The sequence below is a fragment of the Crinia signifera genome, chromosome 2 (assembly GCF_055691185.1).
Source record: "Crinia signifera chromosome 2, ASM5569118v1, whole genome shotgun sequence".
In the NCBI taxonomy this organism is placed as follows: domain Eukaryota; kingdom Metazoa; phylum Chordata; class Amphibia; order Anura; family Myobatrachidae; genus Crinia; species Crinia signifera.
In genome coordinates, this window is record NC_139218.1 from 232705041 (window position 1) to 232730667 (window position 25627).

Genomic DNA, 25627 nt, shown 5'->3' on the forward strand with positions numbered 1-25627 from the left:
TTTTCCGCACTTTATGGAAGTAATAACAAAAAGAAAACCTAAACACTATGGATGAAATATAATAGGGTGAGAGAATGAGAAAGTGAGACATTTGGTAAGAAATCTCCAGTTTTTTAAAGCGGCAATTATTTACACTTCCAAATCAAACTGGTTTTGCCATGTAAATGATTACTGCTTTAAAAAACTGTAGATTTCTTACCAAATCTCTCACTTTTTGATTCTCTCACCCTATTACATTTCGCCCTATTATTCAGTGTTTATTGTTGTATATGTTTTGTTTTTTTGCTCTCATTTTTATCCTACCCTTTTTTTCTCTCTCTTGCTCTTTTTTCTTTTAGGTTCTACATGGAATCAGCTCCCTCACTCCACACTTAAACCGGAGTCTCCCCCCGGGTGCTGGGGTGTAGGCAACTGTGCATTACCTGAAAAAATAATTTGTGGGGCCCTGGTCTGACAAAGTAGGCAGAACCCTTTTCCCTTTCTGGAACAATTGTAATGTCTGGTGAGACATTTCTGGCTGCACTACTCAACCTCTACATTGCTTCAAGGAAAATGTGAACTTTGTTTATGACAAATAACACTTTATGAACACCAGTCCTGGGCCCCCTTTCTATCTGGGCCTGGGACTGGAGTCCTAGCAGCCCCCCCCCCCCCCCCCCCCTTTGATGTCTGCTCCACCTTCCTGCACAAATGTCCTATTTTCCCATATCAAATTTTTGAGCACACATTCACCACAGAAATGCTACATACAGTATATACTGAAAAAATAAGGCATCATTAATCCCTATTGTAACTTTCCCTCTCCATTCACATCCCAAGTTCGTTGCTGATACAGTGGTTCAACATGGTGGGGCATGAGTGCCATTACGGAATACCCATACCTCTATTCAGGAATGTTAACCTCACTGAGCACGCCATGGGTAATCGCTTATATGTAAATGTATATGTAAATGTGAAGATAGAAAGTAAATAACTTAAGCTAAATAAATAAATGAAATTGAAATCATAGCGAGATAAGAATTTAAGATATGTAAGTTATCACATATTTTAATAAATAAAATAATAAAATCTGCATGTTCATTTATTAACATTGCAAAGGTGAAATATGCTAATATTGCTTCAAAATATGTGTCCTATATTTCTTGCAAATGAACTGACTACACTGCCTTATCTAACTAGCATGTAAGTTCCAGACTACTGAAGCAAAACTTGCAAAGAAGACACAATGCCTTCAGGTCAGATTTGTTATGACAATTGCAGCTCCATCACAAGAAATAGAACATTTTGGATGAACGGATTGATGTAATTCCACACAAAGGTATGACTGCAAATGAATTCCAGATTTGCAAATGCATGAGTTATGCTCCCTTGAAAAAAAAATTGGAAAAAGGATACATCATCTACAATAACATTTATTGACACTTTAATCAGCAATTATCCACTTTACTAGTAGCTCTACATAAAAATAATGTGTACTTATTTATTTATTTATTCTTCATTCATGTTGGGAAAATTGAGAATATAAATGTTGTGCAAGAAAGGATAACACAATGGACGGATAGACATTTGTCATAAGAGTACATCTGTAGGTTCTTGCCATCATCCAGATATTTTAGGATTCTGCAATGTTACAAAGACAATTGTTAGTTTAGTATCGGAATGAAGCTTGATGCATTTATATATCCATGAATGAAATGTAATGATTGATCTCCTCATACACAGGCAAACAGTGTTCCATAAAATGAAGTAGGAAATACAGATACTGTACTAACTTCACACCACTTTTGTGTATTGTTCGTATACTTTTGTAACACTACATAGGATGTTTACTAACACAGAAACCTACAATATAAAGTTACACTTAGGAGGGTATTTACTATGGATAGGAAAACGTGTAAATGGTCTTCCTATTCTCCAGTTACCACATTGAAACTCTAATTTTATCCAACCAAAAAAGCATTACAGATTCTCCAGCCATTTCAGATAAAATCTTGAATATACATATATTAAAAATGGTTAGCTTTCCCATATGCATGACCACTTGGGGGGTGTTCATTGTGCAAATGTTTTATTATGCACTTGTTCCTATATATGTATATATATGTAAGCTGTTTGATAAAAGCCGCAAGGCTGAAACGTCACAAACTACACTGATTGTGTAATTGTTGTTCATTTACTTTGGTCCTGAGTGCCGCACGTACCTCAGTCTAAATATCGAGTCCTGCTACGGCAGGCCCCATGGTGAGGGCACCAGGCAGTACCCATTGATTGGAAGTGAGTGCCAGCACCCGTCCGTTGCTATATATATATATAGAACAATAGAGGGGGTACCCTTTCACTGCGCTGAAATATTAAGGGTGGGCAGCAACTAAGTATGCCCCCCCCCCCTGTTAGTGGGGGAAAGGGGAAAATGGCAAACAAGTAACAAAGTGCGCCCTAATCAGAAATGTCCACCACCATAGGAAGAATTTGTGACAATATAATCACAATACAACAAATTTATTTGTAAAATAAATAAAATGACAATGAAACACTTCGTTCATCTGTGTGGAGTCATAAGTTCAACAACGGTCAACAGTATAAGGAAACCCAACGCGTTTCGTCGTTAAAAACGACTTCCTCAGGGGTAACCGTCCGCAGGCAGCCTAACCTTTGGAAAAAGATGTTTCCTTCTCAGTGTAATATGGCTTTCAATTAGACTCAATAAACAAATATTAGGGAGAGGACCCTTTGTAGATCTCAATCCTGATGCCAAACTGCATCTAAAACGTAGTCAATTTCCATACAGAACAGGAAAAAATGAGGGAATATCCAGAAGGAATTCAGATAACTCCTTAATGTAGTAACCAAATCCTCAATAACGTGGTGCTAGGTAATCAATTGCTAGACCAGACCTGGAGTCTGGAGTACATTAAGGAGTTATCTGAATTCCTTCTGGATATTCCCTCATTTTTTCCTGTTCTGTATGGAAATTGACTACGTTTTAGATGCAGTTTGGCATCAGGATTGAGATCTACAAAGGGTCCTCTCCCTCATATTTGTTTATTGAGTCTAATTGAAAGCCATATTACACTGAGAAGGAAACATCTTTTTCCAAAGGTTAGGCTGCCTGCGGACGGTTACCCCTGAGGAAGTCGTTTTTAACGACGAAACGCGTTGGGTTTCCTTATACTGTTGACCGTTGTTGAACTTATGACTCCACACAGATGAACGAAGTGTTTTATTGTCATTTTATTTATTTTACAAATAAATTTGTTGTATTGTGATTATATTGTCACAAATTCTTCCTATGGTGGTGGACATTTCTGATTAGGGCGCACTTTGTTACTTGTTTGCCATATATATATATATATATATATATATATATATATATATATATCAACATTCACATTCTTACACTCTTATCTATGGTTATTGAATTATTTTTTTACTAATTTTTGACAACTCATGCCTGCTGTCAACTTCAGTCATTGCTTGTACCAATACGTTTTCCTTTCCTTTTTCCTTCTCGGCTTATGATGCCATGCAATTCTGTTATCTGCCTGCACTGATTTTACTGTGTTGTTTGTTATTCTACCCAGCATATCATGCCCTCTGCAGTTGCCCTGGGACCTACCTTATAGGATCGCCTTGTTGGGAGTCACAAGCTATGCTTATATAATTACTAGCTAAGCCTGCTCGAAGCAAAAGCTTCGAAAGATAGTCTATGTATGTTTTTGTATGTGTGATTGCCTCTGTGTTTCTGTATGTGTGAAAGAGATGTAGTATCACTCGCTGCCAGCAGGCGGCAGTGTTTCAGTTACACACGGACACTAGACATATATATATATGATCAGACATTTATTTTATTTAAAATTCTGAGTAGTTAATACAAAGTTGTCTTTTTTAACTATGATTTTTTTTAAATAATTATATAGTATACATTAGTTGCTCACCGGAGATTACCGGATGGGTTCACCCTGATCAAGTTATGCTGCAGTATTTTAATTCTTGTTGACATTATGTGATTCAGAATTGATTCTATTTCGCATTTTATATATTTTCTTTGCAAATTGATTTGTTATATATATATAGATAAATTTTTTCTTATGTATTTTCTTATGTTTTTTAAGTGTTGGAGACAGTGATTAGGCTGGGACGACACTAGCTGATCTGATTAATTGGATTCAGCAGTGTTGAAACCCTAGCCTGTACACTGATACGTTAGGGGGCGGGATGAAAGTGCCGCCTCCTACGTAGACGTCACATTGGTTTGGTATTTATAGAAGGTACCGTTCACTGTTATATTGAGCCTGAAGATAATACACACCTGTATTGAAATGTTGCTGAGCACAATAAAAGTTATTCTGTTTTGAGAATCGTCTGGAGTGCTGCGTCCTTCTCCCGTCTACATGCACTATTGACGAAGGCACCCGACAAGCAGCCACCTGTTGGAGGTGTGCCCGGCACAAAGCAGTCATATATATATATGTAGCAGAATTAGGCGGCACTTACGGAATTTTTCAGTGACAAAAAATGCAAGTTTATTGCATGTTAAAGACCCGACATGTTTCGAGCCACCAGGCCCCCCTGAGGACGGGCTTGGTGGCTCGAAACATGTCGGGTCTTTAACATGCAATAAACTTGCATTTTTTGTCACTAAAAAATTCCGTGAGTGCCGCCTAATTCTGCTACATATACGTGGGCTGAGAAGTCTAGCCAGGAAGGCACCGGGTAAGAATTCTACGTGGAAGCAACTTGGGGAGTGCCGGTTCTTGGGACTATATATATATATATATATATATATATATATATATATATATATATATATATATATATATATATATACATATGATCAGACATTTATTTTATTTAAAATTCTGAGTAGTTAATACAAAGTTGTCTTTTTTTTAACTATGATTTTTTTTAAATAATTATATAGTATACATTATTTTTCTGCCAAAAATAAATTTCCAGTAATATCTACATCAGGAGTTCTCATACTCGGTCCCCAGGACCCCACACAGTTCGCGTTTTCCAGGTCACCCGGCCGGTGCAGAGGTGCACATTCAGACTTTTTAAAAGCTCACAGGTGGAGCTAAATATTTTACTTGTGATTCTGTGGGGAGAACTACAAAACATGCATTATCCAGAAGCCATGAAACATTTGGTCATCGTTGTGACAGAAAAGTAGAATATTTTATATTTAAAGAGAGGGGTTAAATCTAAATGAGAGTAAAAGGCATAACAAGGTTATATATTACAATGTGAACTGTGAATATTGCTCTTTTGCAACACGCCGTCCTCATATTTTATATCAGTTACTTGCTGCATTACCAGTACAGAACTATTTGTCTTTTTGAAGCTTGTATCCAGCAGTGACATGCACTGTGCTTTAATGTGTTTGCTCAGAAGCCGGTTCTTTTACACTAAGCATAAAATATTGCAATACACAGCCTGTACCAGAAGAGTTATTAGCTGTAATTGAAGGTAAAATCCCATAGTGGATTCTAATAATAATATTCAGACAACCACCTTTCTGCCCTGAGCCCTCCAGTGTGTTATCAATGGAAGAGAAATAGGTTATTATTAAATATACAGAATTTTGTGTAAAATCTTCCACTTAGCCTATCACCAATTAAATGTTCTTTAAGTTGTTCTTAGCTCTAGGGGTTTATATATATTAGGGGGTTATTCAATCCGGGCAAAATTTTCTGCAAGGCAAAAAATCACCAATTTCCACCCATTTTTAGGGAAAATTCAACTCGCCCTATTCAATTCAAGTGCAGATTTAATGAAATATGTAGCATCAGCGAAAACCGTGTGGATCAGCGAATTTTCTGCGAATCCATGTGCTTTTGTGGAATTCATGGTCGCTTTCACCCATGCCGATTCGCCCCCACAAAATAGTGAAATGGCATCTGCAAAAATGTACTCAAAGATGAAAACACCCGTGATTGAATACCGATTTGCAAGTTATTGACGATTTTTCACCTGGCCAGAAAATTGGTCCGGGATTGAATAACCCCCTAAAATGTAAATTTTTGTTGAAAATCTATCTAAATCGATGGGGTGTTTAAGAAGCTAAAATACACATTTATTACTAGATCAATTTTTATATGCATTTTTAAATGTTTGTAAATGTGTGTTTTACCCTCCAAAAGCTTAGCACAACAGCGATTTAGATCAATGGTTCCCAAACTTGGTCCTCAAGGAGAACTAACAGTCAATGTGATAAGAATATCCATGTTTGCCACAGGTGATGTAAGTAGTTCCTCAGTCAATATGATTTGATCATCTGTGCTGAGCCATGAATTTACTGTACTTAAAGTATGAATCACTAGCGCTCCTTCAGGACCGAGTATGGGAACCACTTATCACATCAATTTGAAATCAAGAAAAATCAACGAAAATTGATCATTAGTAAGTATAGTAAATGTGCATGGGTAGGTGAGTGTGCTCAAGTTAAATCCAGTTTTGTACCTATGTGTTCTGATTATTAATAATACAGTGTTCTATATTTGGGTTAATGTTTTACCATGTTGCAATTTACCTAAGCTACTGATCATAATCGGCTTTAAACAATAGTTATAAAACTACAATAGAAATGAACATGAGTGCTTCTTAATTGGTATTTGTGTACTGTCCCTATTTTTTCTACTTAAACGAAGTCACAATTTTTATTGAACCTGAATTATCTTCATGTATATTATTTAATACCTTGCTGGATTATTAATTTGAACATTTGATTTATTTTACTGTGAGTTATGAGTTAACAACATGTTTTCCAACTTCAGTCCCGAGGCCATGCTCACTGTGCATTTTTCCTTTGCTCCTAGCTAGTGTAAAGTGGGTTCTTTACATACTGACACATTTCAAAAGATCCACAGGTGTATTAATTCCTATTGGAAGTCCGACCTACCAGTCACCCAAGGCAGTACCATTGGGAGTTCCCTCCCTCCGGGACACCTCTACATGGGCTGCTGAATGGCAGCCCATAAATCCGGGTCCCACGAGTACGAGGACAAAACTGTGCATGCGCCGTACCCGGAATATGCCTTCGGGGGCTTCTGCAAAAGCAGCCCACAGAGGCTGGGGCCCAGCGCATGCGCAGTACTAAAGAGGCTACTGCGCATGCCCCAGCTGCATGACGGGGACCAGCGCAGCTGAGGGGAGGCCGGGATCAGGAACATGGCAGCGGCATCCGAGGGGAGGCCCGCATCGCGGCAGCCCCCCTCCTCTGGAAAGGTAGGAGCCTCTACTGGGAGGTTGCTATTAACACTAAGTTCCCTACTAATAGGAACTCACAAAGCCAAAAGTCACAGAAACAGTAGTGTTGTTATTGCCCACATGCTCAAATGGAGAGTCACTCCATATTTACAAACAAACTTTAAAAAGAGAGAGATTTATACTGTATACATAAGAAATAAAATGCCAGTATATGTAAATAGTCATATCTCTACTACAGTGGGAAATGATAAACCTACAGTATAATAAATGTTGTTGTTAATGTTGTTATATTAATAATCATATAATTTTTTATTTCTACCTTCAAAACAAGTAACTTTTATTCTGCCAACAACATGTTGCTCAGTGTGTAGCACTAGAGAAATATAGTAATATGTGGAAGACTTAGAACAAATGAACAAAATGCAGTTAATTTTAATTATTCAGCTGCTCTCCTCTCAGAACTGGATCATGCTGAGACATGTTTTATTTATCAGAGTAACTCTGCTTATTTTATTCCATTCGTCTGTCAGCAGTCTAGCAATCCAGTGTGCCAATCATTTGTCCTTACTACTTGACATCTAGAAGCACAATCCACTTGTGCTTTTTTCACTGCACACAGAAGCACCTGTGGATATTCTGTTATTATGTAAACAAATTGCCTATTTTTCATTTCATTTTTCAATACATTATTGCTAAGCATATTTTTTTATGTGGTGTAAATTTGTATAATTAAAAGTGATCAACACAGGAGAATTTTAGAAAATAACCACATATGTTTATGGATAAATACTGGGGGAAAGATCAGCACCTCATCAGAGATGGGTGAATATAGGATCGCTGCCTAAGGAAGGTATAAATAGCATAGTGAGCAATGCCACTATAAGATAGTGGCAGCAATGGGCGCTAATGAAAATAACGTTAAAAAATTATTAAGAATAGAGTTATAGAGTAAAAAATGTATATATACGTTAGGGCGGAGTGAAAAAACTGAAATTGAGAAATTCAAAATCGGCTAGTGTGGAAAAGTTGTGACTTGACCTGAATAAGAAACGTGCAAAAGCATTTTGATCTGAGTCAACATCTTCTGTTCTGGCAAGAGGCCTGAAGTTTCACTTTTTTGGTGAAAATTACGAAAACTATGAAGATGCTCCGATCTAGTTAAAATTATGTCAGGATGTCTTAGAGTGGTTCATTAATATACTTTAGCTTAGTAAAAGAGAGTACGAGATTGTCCTAGTGCAAAGTGAATGACTTCGGTGGGAGAAAAAAATCCCTAATAATTGACCCATTTTCATGGTCACAATTGTGAATATTGTGTGTTTTCTCCTGAACGTGTTTATAATAGAAGAAGCACAAATACTCTAAATGGAATTTCGGTGACACTGTGAAATATAACACTGCATAATAGCCCTTAATCAGACCTGATCCCAGTACAAATTTGTTCTCAAAATGGGCAAAACAAATGCTGCATTGCAGGTGGGGCAGATGTAACGTGCTGAGAGAGTTAAATTTGGGTGGGGTGTGTTGAAACTGAAATCTAAATTACAGTGTAAAAATAATGCAGCCGGTATTTACCTTGCACAGAAACAAAATAACTCACACAAATCTAAAGGTGGCCATACATCTACAGATCGATTGTCAGATTGGGCCGGTTGGAACAAACAGCTGGTAATATCTGAATGACAGTTTTTCAGCATTTTGTCAAATGGTCAAAGCAAATGGTCAACTGTCATTTGCTCTCATCTTTTACCAGGATTTTGTTCCATCCAGACAGATCGGACAATAAATCTGTAGATGTATGGCCACCTTAAATCTCTCTGCACATGTTACATCTGCCCCACCTGCAGTCCAGCATTTTTTTGCCCATTTTGAGAACAAAATTGTACTGCAATCAGGTCTGATTAAGGGCCACTATGCAGTGTTATATTTCACACAGTGTCACTGAAATACATGAAATTGGATTTATGCTGCTCTCTTTGCAGTGCATATACAAAGATAGACAATCCTGTGTACATAAATAAGAAATAACTGTTGCAGTCTGTTATTGAAAAACAGTAACTGTTACAATAAGTATTACAAGTAAGTGTAAACTGGCTAATGTATCATTTTACATATCACTTCTGTTTATTGACAGAAAAAGAGTGTTGCATCCCCTATACTGGGAACATGATTGGGCTGCATTACAGCATATAATTATGCCAAAGATAAGCCAATATATTAACTGTTAAATACGTTGAAGTGTATTATGATGTAATAAATTGTAAGCTTGCAGCAGGGCCCTCTAACCCCCAAGTCTGTCTGTCATTACCCAGTTTGTTTTATCACTGTCTACTATTGTAAAGCGCAACGGAATCTGCTGAGCTATATAAGAAACTGTAAGTAAATAAATAAATAAATACATCTAATGTTTAGGGGGAAAAAAACAAGAACATTGATTCAAAAAATAACAGGTTAATCATTCTATGAGTGGTGTCCAGCAGTACATATATGCCAATCACTGTGTTCATTTCTAGGTAGCAGGGCCGTCTTAACAGCAGTGTGGGCACCTGGGCAAAGCAATGCACTGGGGCCCTTACCCATTCTCCCCTCCTAGGGGTGGGGGGTGGTATCAGCAGCAGCTTTGATGTCCCACGGGTGGCAGGGGTGCTCTATCTTCCATTTAACATGTAGGACCTGGAGCAGTAACTTCTGCTAATTACTCCTTTACTGCACAGGTGGTGGGAGGGTGAACACTAACGTGTGGAAGGGGGCACTGAGCTGTATAAAGGGTCCCTTGTAAATGACTTCCAGGGAGGTAATGGGTGTTTTATACACAGGGGATGGTTGGATAATGGAGTGGGCTTGATATTCGTCATTTTCCGGTGGAAGGGCAGCTTGTTTGACTGCAGATATCGCCATTATCTGGAAATAGATTTCTTAGCCTAGGATAAAAACCTAGAGTCCCAACTTTCAGGAGGTGCTGGGAACTTGGGTATCAGAGATCAGGAGCCAGAGCAATCCATTGACAAAAATATAAAACTACACCAGACGTTTGGAGCTGGAGCAGGGACCGGCTGCCTAAAGGCTGATATCTCTGGTTCTGGGCATGATAGAGACAAGCCGCTAGTGTCAGAGAGAACCTGAGAAATATGACTGGAAATTGTAATTAACAGGTCGGATGTGGACTGCTGCTTTGAAGTTGGATATCTGCAGTTCCCCATGGCCGATTTTCAAAATTCTGGTATCCCTGGAAAAAGGGGATCCACAGCTATCAACATAGAGCCCTTATACGCCTGGGGCCCCTGGGCAAGTGCCCAGTAAGCCCTTACAAAAAGACGGCCGGATTGATCAGCAATACTTATTACAGCATAATGCACTTTAATGTATTTAACTGTTAATATATTGGCTTATCTTTGGCATAATTATATGCTGTAATGCAGCTGCAGGTGGGGCAGATGTAACATGTGCAGAGGGAGTTAATGTGGCTATACATCTACAGATTTATTGTCCGATCTGTCTGTTTGGAACACAATACTGGTAATGGATGAGAGCACTTTGCTTTGAAATGCTGGAAAACTGCAAAAAACTGTCATTCAGATATTACCAGGTATTTGTTCCAACCAGCCAGATCTGACAATCGATCTGTAGATGTATGGCCACCTTTAGATTTGTGTTGTTATTTTGTTTCTGTGCAGGGTAAATACCTGCTGCATTATTTTTACACTGCAATTTAGATTTCAGTTTCAACACACCCCACCCAAATGTAAATCTCTCAGCACGTTACATCTGCCCCACCTGCAATGCAGCATTTGTTTTGCCCATTTTGAGAACAAATTTGTACTGCGATCAGGTCTGATTAAGGGCTATTATGCGGTGTTATATTTCACACAGTGGCATTGAAATTCCATTTACAGTATTTGTGCTTCTTCTATTATAAACACGTTCAGGAGAAAACACACAATATTCACAATTGTGACCATGAAAATGGGTCAATTATTAGGGATTTTTTCTCCCGCCAGTCAGTCACTTTGCACTAGGACAAGCTCGTACTGTTTTTTACTATGCTAAAGTATATTAATGAACCACTCTTAAGACATCCTGACATAATTATAACTAGATCGGAGCATCTTCATAGGTTTCACTATGTTCACCTAAAAAGTGAAACTTTAGGCCTCTTGCCGGAACAGAAGATGTTGACTCAGATCAAAATGCTTTTGCACGTTTATTATTCAGGTCAAGTCACAACTTTCCCACACTAGCCGATTTTGAATTTCTCAATTTCAGTTTTTTCACTCCGCCCTAATATACGTGTGTATAAAAAAAATTGTTTAACACTATGTTATATCAAATGAGGCAGCAAATCCTGTGGTGTGCTAGTGTGTATGCACAACAATATTCTTATCCCTATTCCACTCAAAAGTGGTAAAAGGACTAAGAAAAAATACAAATTGGAAAAGATGGGGAAATTGTATTGGTGTGTCTATTCGGGTGAATACACCCTTGGTGCTATATATATTTAAACCTTTTGGCGCATATATCCCCATCTTTTCCTATTTATAATTAGCATAGTGGCCTAAATATATACTATAGGGGTGTACACATGGTGCGATTTGGCCAGGCAATTTTGGCTAGATAGTTAAAAATAACCTAGAAGGTTCGCTAGAATCACACCATGCGTACACTGTGGGCGATAGCAATGTGTAGCCCTACGATGATGCTATCGCCTGGCCAAATTGACTGTGCAGGCAAGGCAATTTTAACTAAGCCACCGCACACAGTGTATTTGGCCGTGGCTGGGGATGGCATGATGTAGCTAGCCACCTATCTCCGGTGGCTAACTATATCTTGATTTTCACACAGCTTAGTCAAAATCGCCATACCTCCAGCCCGTGACTGTGCAGGCAAGGCAACTAGATCACAGACTATCATTAGTTAGACAAAATCGTTTAGTTAAAATCACCAGTGAAGCTAGCCAAAATCTCTTGTGCAATTAGTCAAACTTGTCCATTAGCCAATATCTCACCATGTGTACACAACCTTAGTGCACTATGCACAACTCCTCCTAATGGCCACAGTCTTTAGAGCTTATTCTGGTCACACACAGAAAAAAAAAATGCTGGTGCACTCTCTAAATGCTTAACACAATAATTAAAATAAACTCTGCAGTATGACATAGAATACATTTGAGGACGCTTATCATTTTAGCCAAAATATGAACCCAACAACTGTGAACAGGTGACACACACTAGTGATTTTTTTAAAACAAATTTGCTGAGAACAACATTACGTTATAACAAATTCTTAAAATTGCATAGTATGTATAGCTAGCTACATTTCCCTTCATCTGTAAATGCAGATAAATTGGGGGATGTCACTGGCAATGCCATGCCACCGAATGCAGCAGTGAATCTAATAAATGTAAAGTTTATGCAATGGTGACAATTGAACAATGCAAACCACAGTCTATGGTGACTAAAGGACAATGTCTGATCTACTCACGTACTGGATAGTGTGCCTGCTCTTTTCTTTTTTCTTTTTATTAAATTGTGCCTAAGAAAGGAAAGAACATATTATAAAAATTATCAAATAGCATTGTTACCAAACAGTAGCTGTAATTTTAGGTAATGAGAATGGCACATACAGTACAAGGATTGTAAAGCAGTGTCAAATCTCACTATCATAGAATTTGTAGAACATTGATTGCCTCATTCTTGCCTTCACTGAAACTTAACAGTAGACTGGGATCCAGACAGAATCTGGACAGAAAGGCCCTACAGTAAGAAGTTTAAGTCCTGGCACCCACATAAGTAGCAATGCACAAATTGAGCACTAATGAAACAGCAGTCTAGCTGTTAAAAGCAGAAGACCCTCTATTGGGCTTTAGGGGTCTAACACAATTGTTCTTGAGTTCCCTAACACCGACAAGTAGCCACCCAAACTACCAGAAATTAAATTAAATTATATTTAAACTGAGGTCCATTTACAGACTCATTAAATTATCCCACTGAAAAGAACATGTAATTGATTGAGCAAAGCAGCCCGATTGTTGCAATAACTACAATAATTAATGGGGGCCTGGCAGATCAATTAAATTGTTCCAAGTGCCCATTAATTGCCTCCTTGTTGCGCCCAAATAGATCGGGTTCATCCACATAAGGTGGATAAACCCAACTACAGTAATGTAACCTGAAAAGAGGGCTGCCCTCCTCCACCCACGCGCGGGTGCTGCAAACTTATATCTACAAGCAGGTAAGCGGCTGACTGAACTATTTATGTGAATGGGACATATCACTTGTAGTTGATTTACTCCTTGAAATCAACTCATATAATTGGAATGTGTTACTTTGCCTAAGATGGATTATGGACACATAAACTTCAATACAAATTATAGAAGTATTACTAAAAGAGTAATTAAAAGCTTTATGAAAGGGGCGTGTCCTGGACTCCATGCAGGGTAGACGTGTACCTGCTGAGCTCTCTCTGACTGGCTCTATACACCACCGCCAGCTCAGAGAGCTATTAACAGCGCCCTGCAGTTCTAGCGGGTCCCTAGACGTCCCCGCTGCACACCCGCTCAACTACAGCTCCGGGGTGACAGCCGGAGAGCCGCTCCAGGTCGCGGCCTAGTCACAGCGCCGGAGCCGCGGCCTCGATTTCCGGCCGCGAACCCGCGACGCGGCCGCCGCAACGAGCGCGTCGGACCAGACGCCAGCCAGCACCGGATGACTGGGGCTCCCTGGCGGCCCCCACACCCTCCCGCTCACCCTCCAAATCAACCCCGCAGAGCCGCTCAAGCACCCGGCGGGTGCAGATAAGAACTAGATCTTCCGGCTCACACAGGCCCCAAGCCACGGCCTATATCACAGACACCCCCCCGGAGGCAGCAATACAGCAAAGGGGATCTGTGCAAGCGGGGTGTCAGGGGACGCTCATCAACCCCCTCACCTGGACCCACTGCATAGTGGAAACATTGCCTAGACCTGCCAGGACTCAAACACCAGCTCCCTGTGACCTGCTGGGCCCAAGCACTCCTGGGGACCTGGCCCAGACTGAAACCTCATTGTGAAGGGGTCACCTACTGCTACCACACCATAAACAACCGAGAAACCGATCAAGTCTGCAACCTTTCAGACACCCCCAGGCACTGCATCACCCATAAAGACTCCACACAGAACTGTACTCTGATGCAACAAGTGATCATCTCTGCCAACCAGCAGTTGCGGGTAAGCACTACTTTATCGATCTAACTATTCAAGGCCTGTCAAACAAACGGCCTACGGCCCTATCCCCCCCACCCCCCACCCCCCCACGCCGTGCCTCAAAGTCACAACCCCCTCGCTACTAGCACCTTTGGCTGAATGTCTTAGCCTGTCCGGACTTTCTCAACTAATTAGCCAGCCGCAGGCACTTACACCCTTTTACTGCTCTGACGCACCCCAGGCCGACAACCCCCACAATCTAGAGGACTCCCCGAGGCGGCAGGCACTATTGCTGACCTCTCACCCCCCTCCACATAACCAATATACTGGCACTAGCTGCCCCAACAACTTGATAACTTTGCCCCGGCTACCTGAGCCCGCTGCGGGTCACGGACTCATAGGATCCCGGGGTCAAAGCCAAAGCCCTGATCTAGATCGCAATTCTCATCAGACTTGGGAAAATATAACATCTCCATAACAACCCCTGGCTCTCTGGAGGTACTTCGGATGCCCGGAATGGATAAGTACGTGGCCAAACCCCAACGTGGCACTAAGTCCCAACAGCAAGGGAAAAACCGTGTCAGAGAGGCCACCCCCATATCTTCCCCTGACCCACATTCCCCTGGCCCGAGATCTTCTACCTCGATTGAGGATTCTGCAACCATACCCCAACCATCTGGGGAACTTGTCTCCACCAACGAGCTAACCTCCATACTGGCATCATTACTAGACCAAAAACTGACTCCACTGAAGGAGTCAATTGACTCTGCCCTGACGCAAATACTACAACATGACCAACGTCTGTCAGAAGCTGAACAGAGAATTTCTGATCTGGAGGATGAACTGGCTACCACAAAAGCCACCGCCTCCTCACAGGAAAAACTACTGTCCTCCATCCATGACAAGCTGGAAGATTTGGAAAATCGAAATAGGAGGAACAATGTTAGGATAATAGGCGTCCCAGAGAGCGTTAAACCGGCTGCCCTTATGTCCCTGGTCTCTGAGTGGCTGCCACGCACCCTGGGCTGTGTCTCCCCAACCAACTCAATCCAAGTCGAGAGGGTACACCGTGTAGGCCCAGACCGCCAACAGAACAGAGACAGGCCCAGACCTGTCATCCTACGCATCTTGAACTATGCCGACAAGGTCAACCTAATGGACGCTTACAGGAAACACTCTGACCTGCGCTATGAAGGTGCTAGGCTACTCATTTTCCAAGACTTTTCATATTTGGTCTCCATGAAACGAAAGGAATTCACACCGATCTGCAAAGGTCTATTCGAGCTGGGATACCGCTTCGCCCTCCTGTATCCAGCAAAATTACGAGTTCAATACAACGGCAAACCATATTACCTGGAAACCCCCGAAGCCGCAAAGAATTTCCTCGACTCCTTACCCCAACAGCCCCCCACAACCATGGACGATGCAGACTGACCGGTTGACCGTCAGGAATCTCATCTTTTTCCTACGTTTCTATGTTCGTATCTAAGGGACTGGTAATACACAACAACTTCTTCTTGTTCTTCTACACCGGTTTGTTATACGTTGTTGCTTATCAGGTTTGGTTTGGGAGGTCTAGATTTATATATGGCCGGAGCCAGCATGCCGCCTACAGAGGCGAGGGGACTGCTCCAAACGCTGGGGCCTCTTTGAATTATGTAGTGGGGGACTATGTGTTTCTTGCTGACGAGGTCACAGGGACTGGTGTGGGCTCACACCCCCCTTGTCAGCAACTACCAAATAATATTCCCCCTTGCCTGTTGGGATACCCCATAGTTGATTACTTTAAATATTGGTCTATACGACCACCTGTTTTGATTCATGAAAATGTTCAAAAATGTATTATCATTAGATGGTTACTGTTTATAATATGTGGTACACGATATATGTTTTGTGACGAGAAATGGCACTTTGGGTTCATATCGCCCCTTTACAGTCTGCTCGCTGGGACAGACTGGGGGCCCGGAAAAAACTCATTATCAGTAGCATATAGACCCCGTGAGGGGATCGGCTAACGATGCCCACCATGACTAACAGACCAACTAGGACACAGACCACGTTAAAGTTCGTGTCCTGGAATGTAGAGGGACTAAATTCACCGATTAAAAGGCGCAAAGTAGTAACCCATCTGAAACGCATACGTCCAGATATAGCCTTTTTACAGGAAACGCATTGGGATATTAAGGATCCCAACATACTAAGGGATTCTTGGATAGGTGAGTTCAGGGCAGCCTCTTTCACAGCTAAACGTAGAGGAGTACTAATACTATTCAGAAAACACCTGCCCTACACGATCCGAGACACTTGGTTGGACCCAGAGGGCCATTTCTTATTTATAAAACTTGAGATATGTGGGTCAATGTATACTCTAGCAACAATATATGCCCCCAATGGACCTAATGCCCCCTTTTACACATCATTATACACTAAACTACTATCCTGGAAAGAGGGAGATTTAATTATGGGTGGTGACTTTAACAATGTCTTGTCAACAGGGCTAGACAGATCTGGACGGAGGTCTGGTGGGGACGGTGCAACTACACCCTCCCCCGTCTCTTTATTACTAGACAATCTGGGCCTATGTGACCTCTGGAGATGCCAACATCCCACATCCAGAGAATACACCTTCTATTCTCATCCCCATGGCACCACCTCACGCATTGATCTCTGGCTGATTACAAATTCCTTATATCACCAAGTGGTGGAGTCGGGGATAGGGCCAATAGACCTATCTGACCACGCCTGGGTTTGGTTTACACTCACCTTAAATAGCCCAATCACCACATCCTACAATTGGCGATTCCCCTCCTACATGACCCACTCTACAGACTTCACACTACATTTGAAACATGCTTTTTCCACATATGCATCGGACAATGCACAACATATAGAGAATATACACCTATTTTGGGCGGCCTCAAAGCCAGTGGTTAGGGGACAGGTAATGGAATACGTGGCCAGGAAACGCAAAAAATTAAACCTCGCTATTGCGGATCATAGTAACCGCCTGTCAAAGGCATATAACGCTATGCTCCTCAATAACTCAGAGATATCCAAAACGGCATATGCAGAAGCAAAACAAGCTTATGATGCACTATGCACCGAAAAGGCCCAATTCTCCTACGACATTTCCCGTAACAAATATTTTAGAAGCTCAAACAAAACGGGGAGACTCCTGGCCAATCTAGTTCGCTCACAATCTGCCCCACTGCACATACTACAACTGTCCACGCAGAATGGAACGCTGACCTCGAACCCCGTCGACATTTCAACAACATTTCAGAACTACTATAAACACCTATATGAAGCACCTACTGATAAGCCCTCAGAAGGTATGCGGTTCTTACAGCAGGCCCAACTACCTACCCTTACTACCGAAGAAAGGGACGCACTTGTCGCCCCAATCACGGAGCTGGAACTAAAAGCAGTACTCAGCACCCTAAAAAAAGGTAAATCTCCAGGCCCCGACGGCTTTAGTGCCGAATATTACCAACTCATGAAAGAAAGCTTAACCCCCCACCTGATATCGTTATTCAACTCTCTGTTACAAGGTAACGCACCCCCCCCAGAATTCACAGCCGCACGCATAGTGGTCTTCCCAAAACCGGGGAAGAATCCCCAACTAGTTCAGTCTTACCGCCCAATATCCCTACTGAACCAAGATTTAAAGATCTTTACCACACTATTAGCCAGAAGACTACAACCTGTCCTACATAGGATTCTACACCCAGCTCAGACCGGCTTCGTGAGAGGTCGAACCTCTGTCCACAATATTCGCACTTTAACAGCGGCACTAATACGCTATAATTCTCTACACAACAAAGAGGCGATTATCGTGAGTTGTGACGCAGACAAGGCGTTTGACCGCGTTTCCTGGTCTCACTTACTAAGGATATTACAAATACAGCACTTTGGCCCAGACTTCATTAATATTTTTAACATGCTATACTCCTCCCCGGAAGCATGCATAACCATTAACGGACTGAACTCACCAACCTTTAAGTTAGCCAGGGGTACACGCCAGGGCTGCCCTTTATCCCCATTATTATTTAACCTGGCATTGGATCCGTTAATACGCACCTTTTACCAGGAAACCACATGGCAGGGGTTGGAGATAGGGGGGTCAGAAGTAAAGGTATCTACCTTCGCTGATGATCTTCTCTTATACATTAGCAATCCTAAACAAGCCCTTCCCAAATTATTGGAGATATTAGATATATTTCTAAACATATCAGGATTTCTGGTCAACTACCAAAAAACGGAGGCATTGGCCGTTCACTCCGAGGCCCAGTCTGGATGGGGAATCACTTTCCCATTCAGGTGGACCACCGAATTCTTAACCTATCTTGGTCTACGCTTTTCCAGTAAGGTATCAGACTTATATGACCTAAACTACTCTCACTTCATCGCCCAAATGGTAGCAGATTTCCAAAGATGGAGACACTTACCACTATCATATCTGGGACGATGTAGTCTTTTTAAGATGGTTTCCTTCCCTAGACTATTATACCCGGTTCAGATGCTACCCTTCTTGCTGAGAGACCAGGATGTCATAACCATAAATAGAGCTCTTACTAAGTTTTTATGGGCCGGTAAGCGCCCTAGAATCTCCCAATTGAAATTGCAGCAACCCCAGTCTAGGGGTGGTATTAACCTGCCCTGTATTCAAGATTACGCCCTAGCTGCCAATCTACGCTACGCTATAGACTGGGTGAGTGGTACAAATAATTACACGCACAGAGCATTAGATCAGTCCTTTCTCCAAGAATGCACTTTAGACGCCCTACTGTATATACCGCCCACGTCTGCCCCACCACATGTTAAAGATAATCCCCTACTCCACTCATCATACAGAGCCTGGCGCACCACACGGAAACGACTCCGTTTACCACTCACAGTATCCCTCCACACACCACTGATCCATAATCAAGATTTTCAAAATGGAAACCCGGACCCTATATTCTTTTCCTGGCATCTACAGGGACTCAGGTCGATATATCAATTTCTAGGTGAAGATTACACCACTCCTCTCACCCTAGCACAGTTGAAAGAAAACTTTCCTCAGATACAATTCCCCCTGTTTGCCTACTTTCAGGTTCGAAGTTACATAACAAAAAGTTTACAAACATTATGCAAAACAGGCACAGACAGAGCGTTTGACCTGATGATAGTCTACAGAAAAGGAGAACCAATACCCACCTCAATATTGCACTCCCATATCCGCCCTACTTTAGACCTCTCCAAGGTCAAAACAGGACTGATTCACTGGAAGCAGACCTTTCCTGACACACCAATAGAAACCATCATAAAAGCCACAATCTCATTAAACAAATTACTTATCTCATCATCATATGCTGAGATGCATTTCAAGATCCTACATAGGGCCTATTACACGCCCAAACACTGCTTCTTAATGGGAATATCGGATGACTCCAATTGCTTTAAATGCCTCTCCCCAGAAGCTGACATATACCACTGCCTGTGGGCATGCCCCACAGTACAAACCTTCTGGCAGGACGTACAGCAGTACATCACCCACACACTAAAAATACCTTTTAGCATGACCCCCTCTTGGGCGTTATGGAATATACATGACGCGAACACACCCTCATGCCTTCCCAGGGGCACAAGGTGCTTACTGGCGAAAATTGCGGCAACTGCCAAAAAAACCATCCTATCTCAGTGGATACACCCCAACCCAATCTCACTACAACTCATGCTTCCAAGACTAAAATTCCTATACCAGATGGACTGGATAGAATGTCTATTAGACACGGAAACAGGGGCCAAAAAATTCTTTGACATTTGGCTATTGTACATAAATTCTCTTACGGCCCAAGAAAAGAACAACATTAGACAGATAGTGTCACTCACAACTTGGTATAATATGGTCACCCTGGAAAGGGGACAACCCCCCTTTTAAACTAACACAAGATGTCCCATACGCGCTATTTGATAACCATTGGTCGAACTGTCATAACGTGCACCTTTAAAATGTATAACTCCTTTTTGCTACCTCTGTCTATTGTAACTGATATGCTACTCACTGTTAATATCGTTGTGCCATATTTGAATTGAATTTAATAATAAAAATATATTTAAAAAAAAAAAAAGCTTTATGAAAAAAAATTTTTTTTTTTTTTTATGTTTTATTAATTATTATTGTTTTATACAAATAAGGTGGCCACCTAAACAACCAACATTTTCCAATAAAATTGTCTATTGTTTGTTTATGTGAAAATGGTCCATGGTGCTCATTTAGCTAATTAGCGCAGAGTTTTCAATTCTTTAGTTGGTGGTGTATTTTTCTACCTGATCCTGAACTCACGTATGTGTGCTTAGTTTATGGTAACTATTTGATGTATTACACTGATACATCTAAAAAAAGACCTACAGCTCAACTAAATGAGATTTATTTGATATATAAGATGATAATTTATACCCATTTATATGCAAATCAGAATCTGATTTTCTAGTTTTATCCAATTAAGTTGTATATCGAATTAAGTGTTTTTTAATTGGGCAGCTCATAAAATAAGATTATAACACCAGGGAGGTTTACTTCCTGATTGACTGCAGTAGCACCGTGGCCGAGTTTACATGTTTTAGCTTCACCTTTCCAGAAGAGAACAGTATGTACAGCTTAATGATTGTGATATGGAGGTTAATTTAGACTCACCTGATGGATAAATGATAAAGGGTTTCAATAAGTTGGAAAACTTGTTAAAAGATGAGATGAGACACTGGTGGGACTGTGTCACATTCAGGAAATATGTGAACACCAAACAAATACCAAGGGGCCTTAGAATATTTAAAGCATTATCTATACAAGATGATCCAATTTTGGATGCAAATTGGCATAAAATCTTGGATGATTGTTCTTTCCAACTCATAGAATCGCTCATTAAATAGAAAAAGGTGGATGAAATCATCACCAAAAAAGAAGAGACAAAAAGATCCCTTACCGTATATAAGATTCCCCTGCATGCAGGGAGCGAGATTCCTTATCAAAGTAGAGAGTAGAAACATTTGAAAAATAACTATTTGAAAACAAAAAAAGGAAGCTACATAGAGACCATATGGATTATAAAGAAAACCAAGTACGTACGTAATACCCTGTCACCCCGATATTTTATAAAATTCCCAAAATCGACAAGGCACTCAATGCTCAAGGACTCAACTCCCTCCTGAGAGTCTTATAATTTCTGGAAAAAGGAGCCTTACTTCTAATCTTTCACAATTTATAGATCACTTTTTCAAAAATATGTTGTTGATGTAAATTCCTATATTCGAGACACAATGAACCTTTTGAATAAACTAGAGGAAATTGAATGGAAACCTGAATACTCTTTCCTGTCATTAGACATGAGTGCACTGTATATATATTTCCCGCATAAAAAGGGAGTTGAAACCATCTCAAGTTATCTAAGTAAGGATGCATCTATATCAAGTAAACTTTCTGTTAGATTAAATTTCCTTTATTTTATCATTTTCTTCAGGTGTTGGGAATAGCCATGGGTACCAGATTCATGCATAGTTTTGCCAACTTGTACATGGGCCATTTTGAGGAGGAGTTTGTGTGAATGGACCCTTTGGTGCGGATCTAGTATACTATGCCCATTACATAGATGATTTGATTATAATTTGGAAAGGGGATTTACAAAGAGCACAAGACTTTGTTTCTTTTCTCAACACGAATAATTAAACTCTCACCTTCACTCACTATTTTGATCACCACATAGTTAAAGTACTTGAATTAACTATCTCCACGGAGAGCCCAAAGACATCCACCTCTACCGCCAATTATAAAAAGAAGGTTGAGACAAACAATTTTCGACACTTTACAAGTGGGCATTATAAACCCCAGTTAAAAATTATACCATTAAGTCAACATAATAGATTGCATAGAAATGATTATAATATAGAAATCTTTGAAAACCAAGCAAGTAAAATGTATATGGACTTTGAGACTAGGGGTTATCCGGTGGGAGTTTTGGATGCTGCATATACAAAAAGTTCTAACTTAGATAGAAGAACCCTTTTAGTTCCTAAAAAATAAAAAATATGATACTGGAAAATTAATGTAAAGAAAAAAAAGACATCTATGGCCTCTGTGTATAAATTTAATACAAAATCTGAACAAATTAAAAAAATTAAAAATAATTTTCAGATTATTGAACAAAACCCAATTCTCCATAGGATTTAAAGTAATTTTTAACAAGAGTACAAATTTAAAATCACTTTTGGCTCAGAGAATGCTAAGAACTGATCCCTCCAACCCACAAAAAAAAATTGGCTTACAACTTACAAATGTCACCCCAAAGGGGTGCCATATATGTAAGGGGCAATGTATAACCTGTGGCTTTATGCCAAGAAGTAGCTGTGGCAGTGGAATCACATGTGAATAAGAACACATTTTGTATAAATTAATTTATAAATTGTAATACAACATATTGTATATATGTATTACAATGTGTATGCGGACTTCAATATGTTGGCCGCACGACAAGAACTCTGAAACCAAGATTTAGAGAACATAGACAAAATATGTTAAAGAAATTCCTCTGCCACACTGTTTCCAAACACATAATGGATATCCATCAAGGAAACATAGAAGGTCTTAAGGTATGTGGAGTACACCATGTTCAACAAACTAAAAGGGGAGGAGATCATTTCAGGGAATTAGCAGAAAAATAAGCATTTTGGATATTTTAGCTGCAAACTTTAATACCACTGGGACTAAATTCCAATATAGATTTACAATCATTCACTTGAATTTTTCATATATCTATTGATATATTTACATAATGATGGGTATAGATTATATATGGATTTATTGTTTATATTTTAACCTATAAAGATTTGGGAAAGGAATTATCTTTTTTCATTCTCATTAGGGGGTAGGTGGGGTGGGAATTAGACTGGAGGGGGGTGGGGGGAGGAGAGGAAAGGGAGAATATATTACTGGGCCATATTTTGGGATATAAGTATAATTAGGGGTGGGATTCTCCGGGGGAAGGGGGGAGCACCATGACTCCTTATCTGGCGACCCTGATCCACAGACCGGCACTGTGGACGGGACCTGCACAGATCCCAACACCCGGATGGATCGTACCTGGAAGATCCCTCTCTCCCCTTTTTAGAATGCAAAAGCTGAGTTAAATTCAATTATATTATAAATACTAACATAAAATGAAAATAACCAGACTGTAGAATGAATTTATATGATACATTATTATTTATTTTTTAATATGTATGATAAAAATGTATAGATTAAATAAATAATTATTGATTTTTTATGTCTTATAAAGAATCCATTGGGTTTTACATAAAATATCAATAAAGAACAAAAAAGCCCTTTGGCGTGATAAGCTAAGATGACAACCTTGCAAACAGGTGATTATGACTTCATGTCCCTAGAAGGATGTAAACAACGTTGTTATATTTTTTTCCCTATTTTTTCACTCTCTGCTCCACATGTAATCTGGATATGTATATGTATATGGATATCTGCTAAGATGAATAACTCCTGTGGCGTAACAGCTAGGAAAATGGCTCTGTAGAATGGGAGGTGGGTGGGGGGCTGCCCCTAAGTTCCGTGGTAGCCAGTTATTTCTGGGGAAGGACAAACTTGTCCTGGTAGGTTTGTCTTGCCTCAGAATAACCCACCACTCAAGGGGTTAAATATTCTTTAAAGATACTTCATATGACATATTTATTGCCACATTGCAGATAACTTATGGGTATGTTAATTAATCATTTATGCCCCATGTGTGGATCTCAAAGAGCAGAATTGTTTCACTGCTTATGGGGATGCCCAATCTCTTATATATTTGGCTACATCTGTCACTCAAAGTGTGTGAGTGTTTCTGTAACGCTGGGTGGAGCCTCTGACTCACATGACTGACTAACATGACAGAAAACCAGCCCAGTGAGACCACAGTGCCAGACACCCTCTGCCTTCTCATGTTGCCCAGGAACCTACTCCACAGCCACAGGTGAGCGCCCCCCCCCCCGCGCGCCCCCCCTCACACGATTCGCAGCACACACACCCCGCAACCCCCCTCCCGCAATTCGCATCCCCCCGCGACCCCCCCCCCTCCTGCGATTCACGCCCCCCCTGTGAACCCCCTCCCGCGATTCGCTGCCCCCCCCCCCCCTGATAGGGTTAAATCTGACATATCTAACATTGCTTTATGCAGGAGAACTACAAGTGCCAGCAGACCTCCCCTGCATGCTGGGACTTGGAGAACCGCAAGTCCCAGCATGGGGGGCATTAATGGGCCCGCTGGGACTTGTAGTCAATCTGTATGAAAGAATGTTAAAGTAATACACACACACACACAGAAAAGTATAATTTTATTTCACACACAAACACACACCTCACTTTTACACCAATATACTTACCATTCTAGGATCCAGCGCTGGTCTCCCTTCTGCAGAGCCAGCTCACCCCGCACTGACAGCGGGATGAGCCGTCTTTCTCCGGTGTAGATAACAGCCTCTGTAGTGCTGTCCCAGCGCTACAGAGGCTGATAGCGTCATTGGCCGATGCGTCTCCATGGGGACGCATAGCTAAGCCCTGATTAGCATCGGCCAATGACGCTATCAGCCTCTGTAGTACTGGGACCAAGTATATTGTTGTAAAAGTGAGGTGTGTGTTTGGAAGCGGTACATCTGTCAGAATGAACTTAGGTCTACAGTCATTAGGTCGACCCCACTAGGTCGACTGGAAGGAAGGTCGACCTGACTTAAGGTCGACATGGGCCAATGTCGACATAACTTAAGGTCGAATTTGCATAAAGGTCGACATGAGGAAGGTCGACTGGTCATAAGGTCGACATGGGTTTTTCACTGTTTTTTTATCCGAATGTCGACACAGTCGACATGGACACAGTTGGCAATGAGAATCGGACCCTCGCATCGCTCGCTTCGCTTGCAATGCTTCGGGCACGGTGCCTCGCTGCGCTCGGCACACTATTTTATTCTCCCACCACGCCCTAGTGGATGGTAGGGCATGAAATACCGCCTGTCGGCACATGTCGGCTCAAAAAACATTGAAAAACCCATGTCGACCTTATGACCAGTCGACCTTCCTCATGTCGACCTTTATGCAAATTTGACCTTAAGTCATGTCGACCTTGGCCCATGTCGACCTTAAGTCAGGTCGACCTTCCTGCCAGTCGACCTAGTGGGGTCGACCTAATGACTGTAGACCTAAGTTCATTCTAATAGATGAC

The 25627-nt window shown here is 41.0% G+C and overlaps 1 long non-coding RNA gene across 2 annotated transcripts in view; it reads right to left on the reverse strand.

Annotated features, from left to right (window-relative positions):
• Nucleotides 1-1241: 1241 nt before the first annotated feature.
• The window catches only part of LOC146060614 (uncharacterized), an 88456-nt gene continuing 64070 nt past the window's right edge, over nucleotides 1242-25627 (reverse strand). For both annotated transcript variants that reach the window (XR_014470452.1, XR_014470451.1), the window contains 2 exons: nucleotides 12692-12738; nucleotides 1242-1620 (listed from right to left, as the gene is read on the reverse strand). This is a non-coding gene — a long non-coding RNA (uncharacterized LOC146060614). The remainder of the gene's footprint in view (nucleotides 1621-12691; nucleotides 12739-25627) is intronic.